Source organism: Montipora capricornis, chromosome 12, assembly GCF_036669925.1.
Source record: "Montipora capricornis isolate CH-2021 chromosome 12, ASM3666992v2, whole genome shotgun sequence".
NCBI lineage: Eukaryota > Metazoa > Cnidaria > Anthozoa > Scleractinia > Acroporidae > Montipora > Montipora capricornis.
This window is the reverse complement of record NC_090894.1, coordinates 32,647,438-32,652,437: the sequence shown is the minus strand read 5'-3', so window position 1 is coordinate 32,652,437 and position 5,000 is coordinate 32,647,438. Positions and strand designations below refer to the sequence as shown.

Below are 5,000 nucleotides of genomic sequence, written 5' to 3'. Positions count from 1 at the left end.
GCCATATGTGACTCCGGTTTTGCCCGCTCCTCAAAAGGCAACATTTCATTTGCGTTCATTTGTTAATTCAAATTATAAACAATTATTGGATTAGGTTTTTGTGATATCCGGAATAATCAAGGTCGAGGTAAGTGTTATCAGCCGAAGCCGAAGGCTGAGGCTGAAAACACTAACCGAGTCTTCTTCATTTTACTTTCTTCTTTGATGTATCTACCCTTACCATGCTTTCCATAATAACATGTGTTTACCAGCTTCCGTGCATGCTGTTTATAACTTTTGCGCCCAAATATTGACACTTGTAGTATACAATTTGGTTTCGCATTACAGCTTTATTCTGATTGGCTGTTCGTAATTGGATTCAAAGTGGGCGGCTTTCAAAACACATAAGTTTTCGTGCGGGCGGCATTTCACAGCGCACCACGCCATTCTCCTTGCCAACATTTCGGCCAGCTACTCAGGCTATTTCAATTACAGTGTCCCCAGTTAGTGCCACAGCCCTAGAAGATTAGACATTTAGATAAAGTTCCTTTTCTTTCATAGAAATAAACACTGAATAAGATTCATACCAACAGCAATGACGTCCAGAATGGCAGTTGTGCACGCAATTTTTCCTCGGAGGGTCTAATTCGTAACATTCAAAAGCGTTCAATAAACAGATGCCGCTCGAACCACAAGAGCTTCCTATTTGAGAATAAGATGAAATGCATATGCTAAGTTACAATCCCGAATGAGCAATTAGAAAAACAAATGAGAAGTTAGGAATGGCATGCATGGAAACTTACGCTTCATGAAGCTGGGCTTATTTTTAGACCCTTGGTGCAGCTTGCTTGCAGTGAATCCCTGCACACTCAAAGCTCCCACGAGCAGCAGAAGACAAACTTTCAATTTAACATCCATGGTTTGGTGTCACTGCAATCAAAAACAACTCTTGTGATTTTGTCGTGGCCATGTGATCCTTAATGAACTAGTACATTTTCATTGAATTTCATAGGAATAGGCGAAAATTACACTGAAATTACTATGATAGTTTTCTGCAAAATCCGAGCTGCATTCTTTGAAACGTTTTTTTTTTTCTTTTTTTTCTTTTTAGAGCTTGTAATTAAAGAACACAGAGAATGCTAAGCGTTGCAAATGATGCTTGCTTTGAGTTGCTGGCCATGGAGTTTAAACTTGAAGAGTTTTTAGGATTGGGTGGCTAGGAGTCTCAGTGAGCTATAAAGGAGATAACACACTATTGGCATTTGTGAGCCTGGCATCTTTAACCGAAAAAAAACCGAGTGCGATTCTTCCATCTTTCCACTTTTCCAGATTAATTAATAAATATACTCTGCAATAGTTCCGCAAAGAACCAGGCTACACGCAGCAATTACATTTTCATGCCGATCTTAAGGTTTAGATGTTCATGCTGGAATCAAGAATCAACACTTGAAATTGCAGGAAATCTTGTCAGGTAGAAATTTCTTAAGGCACGAAACTATTCTCAAGTTGGCGCTGAGGTAGAGGATGGCCGTTTTGAACGAATTCGACAACAGCTTACCTTAGGGAGATCACTTGTGGCTGGACACGAAAACCCGATCGGTTGAAGCCTTGATTTGAGAACAGCGTCCAAAATAGAGAAAGCCACCGCTTGTCTCTCCTTTTATGAGCTCGCCGGGGCAAGACCGTGACGGTATGGAAAGTTGAGGAACGAACAAAGCGTAACTTAACAATTTTTACGTGAGCGAAATATAATTAAAGTCAAGCTACGTCATGCGTGGCGGGTGGCTTGAAAGTAAAGACCCCTAAGACCCCCTAAGACCCCTTAAGACCCTAAGCCTCGAAAACGAAGAAAGTAACCCCAAACCCTCAAATTGGCTAACCCTAGGCCTAAAAACCAACCTCAGGCCTAGTTAGGCATAGGTTTAGCCAAATTGAGGATATTGGGTTACTTTCTTTGTTTTCGAGTCTTTGGGTCTTAGGTGTCTTAGGGGTCTTTGTTTTCAAGACACCAATGCATGACCAGTAGTTTTGAAACTTGAACCGAGTAATCAAATTTGCGAGCAAGTTTTGAACTTTTCTCTCGGAATTCTGAATTTCCCGTGGATATTTCCTTGATATATCGCAAATAGTTATCTATGAACTTTCGTTTCATTGTAAACGGTCTTTGAAAAGTGAAAACTATTTCAATCATTTGATGAATTATTGTTCATTTATTGTGCATTTTTCGAACCAACTTTCGGAAAAATCTTCAAGATTCCATTCAAATCTCGAAAACTCCAAAGAGGAATTCGGATGTTCATTTCAGTCTCGCGAATCAGTGGTCTCGCGTGACATAACTCGACTGTAATGGCGAGGAATTAGACAAACACGTTGATTTCATTTTCCCCGAGCTCCCAGCCGTGCGCAATTATCTTTCAGTTAACAAAAGGTTTTTGAAAGGCTTTCAGCTTTTCATTTAATTATGCGCATCTTTTGCTGCCCCAAACTTTGCCCCCAAAATTTAAGGCGACGATTTTAACTGAGCTCGTCCATACAATTTTGCTTCGACCCTGCTCCACTCTTGCGGTATCAGTTCCAAATTCCAACCTTCCGTGACTAAAAATTAAGAGAGAAGTTTAAACTGAATTTATTTTACATGCCAAGCTTAGATACGTACTGTGAAACAAGTAACAATCTAACGGTGTAATGTAGGGATAGTTAGAAATAATGGCAGAATAATCCCCCGAATATTGATCATAGTGGTACACATAAAGGCCTTCTCATCAGAGGTTACTAGACACGCCTCGTAGCCTGGGGGCTCATCAAGCTCTCAATAAGGTGCCATGGTTCTTAAAAAGTTTAACGTCTTTTGCCCGTAAGAAAACCCAATATGCGATAACCAACTTCAAGGCAACAATCAATTAGACCAGCCGTCTAGCTGCTTACGCTTAAATAAAAACGGGCATTGTGCACGACATTACCATAAGCACAAACAGCAGAAGTCTAAAGTCTCAACTTTTGTTAATTAGAGACGTTTGTATGGATTTCTAATTATGTTTTAAAGTCCGTAACATAGTCTCTGTTTGACCTAAAAGCATAAAACTCGGACAGATGGCCAATCTTAATGTTATCGTTCATGTGATGGTGTCAATTTATCGATTGGTTTTAATTCGAAGCTCGCCCCAGTTCCCTACGCAATTCCGAAATGACCTATAGGTCGTTTTCACTGTCACGCAATAAAAGAATAAATCGAAAACCATCCAGTGGAAAAAGTCAAGAATTCGTGATGTTGTAGAAGATAAATGAAGAAGACACTTCGCCAAGTTTTAGGCCCGTGCGTTTCTCCAAACTTCAGATATTCGTCGAAATGTTTCGCAGAAATTTACAGAGCCCAGTATGAAAACGCCATGTTGGTGCACATCCAATATGGCGGCCGGAAAATAGTGTCAACATCTGTTACTTACTTTGGCTATCTAGGCGAGTGATCATCTGTACTGAACAGACAGCTATTTACTTAAGCACCATTCCCAATGCTTTAAATTCTAAAAAGGCTCAAAACCACGAGATAAATATATATTTCTCAATAAACTTAATCGTCGCCTCGTGTCACGCACCGCTATAACTCAGAAATTCAAAATGCTCTGGTTTCCAAACGAAGCACGCTATTGAGCTTTAAAATTGCAAATGGATACAAATTTACCTCCTCTTATGCCTGATGAGGATAAAAACTTTCGTAGCTCTTTAGTTTTGGATTTTAGAAAATGATGACGTCACGTGAAAACGATCTATACGGGCCGTCTATTACGATTTGTCAAAGGAACAAAGCCGATAACGTCAATGATAGCATCATGTTCGGTAATCAAAAATTCGAATTGTTCCATCGGCCGTCAAGTAGCTTGAAAAGCTTATGCTTCTGTAGCTTGTGTATAGCCACTCATGCCCCTTTAGGCTTTCCCAAGTTGACATTTACACGCAACTCGAGAACAGCCGTTTAATCAAGTTGCAGTCAAATCTATGGGGTCATATTGACTAACACTGAAGAGCTACACGCCTGACTACTTAACTTAAGTGCAGAGAGCACCATATTAATATATTGCGTTTGTGTTGAAATTATGACTTAGCCCTTTTTGTTTGACGTGAAATGCGCATGCGAGGGCAGTAAAATTGCACGTAAACAAAGAGCATCAAGTCCTTAGGCTTGACAGCTGTTCATAAAAGGGTACTGACCTCAGTTTGTACGACTGAGAATCTCCGAGCAATGAAATCAAGCTGTTTCAGCAATTATATTTGCGCACCAGCAAATTGGTCGACAATGCCTTCAGATGTGTAAATCTAAGCAATCATCGATTTCACTGAACCATTACGGTTCTATTTCCTTGAACACAAACAAATGCGACTGGGCGGCGGTCTCGAAGTTGTTTATCGTATGTTGGGATTTCTCAACGGGTCAAAGACGGTCACGTTTCAATGATAACATGCTTCGGTAATTACAAAATCTGTTTGTTGCATGGGCCATTAAAAAGCTTCAGAAGCTTATGCTTTCTGTTAGTTTGTGTACTGTCACCTAATTTGTTGTTCCTCTAGAAACTAAATGACATTTACACGCAGCCAAACAGCAATTTTAATCCCGTTTTAATCAAAACTAAGGGGATTATACTGGCTAACGCTGAATAGCAGCAACGCAGCGCCACTTTCTGTGCCATGTAAACAACGAGTCGATTGAATGCTCGATATAGTGCTTTGCGAAGCTCCGCCAACGACTGGAGACCTATACTTATGGAAGGTCTGCTGTCGACCATTTACTTTACTTCTGTACAATTCCTGAGAGCGTCACGTGTTTACCGAACGTTCTCTGACACGCACCTATGAGTTTTTTGCCCAAAAAAAGATTATTTTTGGTAGAGAATCTGTGATCACTCCTAGTATAATTTCGCTTCTACGCGCACTAATTGTAAATGTTCATAACGATGTTTATATTACAAAAGCTGGTGGAATATTTTGGTACACATGAAGCCGGGAGTATGAGGCCTTTGAACACTTGC

At 40.2% G+C, this 5,000-nt stretch overlaps 1 long non-coding RNA gene across 3 annotated transcripts in view; it reads right to left on the bottom strand.

Moving 5' to 3' along the window:
* The window catches only part of LOC138027860 (uncharacterized), a 4,792-nt gene extending 437 nt beyond the window's left edge, over positions 1-4,355 (bottom strand). Inside the window, exons 1-4 of one of the 3 annotated variants that reach the window (XR_011127525.1) lie at positions 4,186-4,355; positions 2,514-2,574; positions 783-909; positions 567-681 (exon numbers count right to left, since the gene is read on the bottom strand). This is a non-coding gene — a long non-coding RNA (uncharacterized lncRNA). Of the gene's footprint in view, positions 1-566; positions 682-782; positions 910-1,537; positions 1,678-2,513; positions 2,575-4,185 lie in introns of those variants that run through there. The other 2 variants (XR_011127526.1, XR_011127524.1) reach the window with 2 other exon arrangements.
* Between the last annotated feature and the right edge of the window lie 645 nt (positions 4,356-5,000).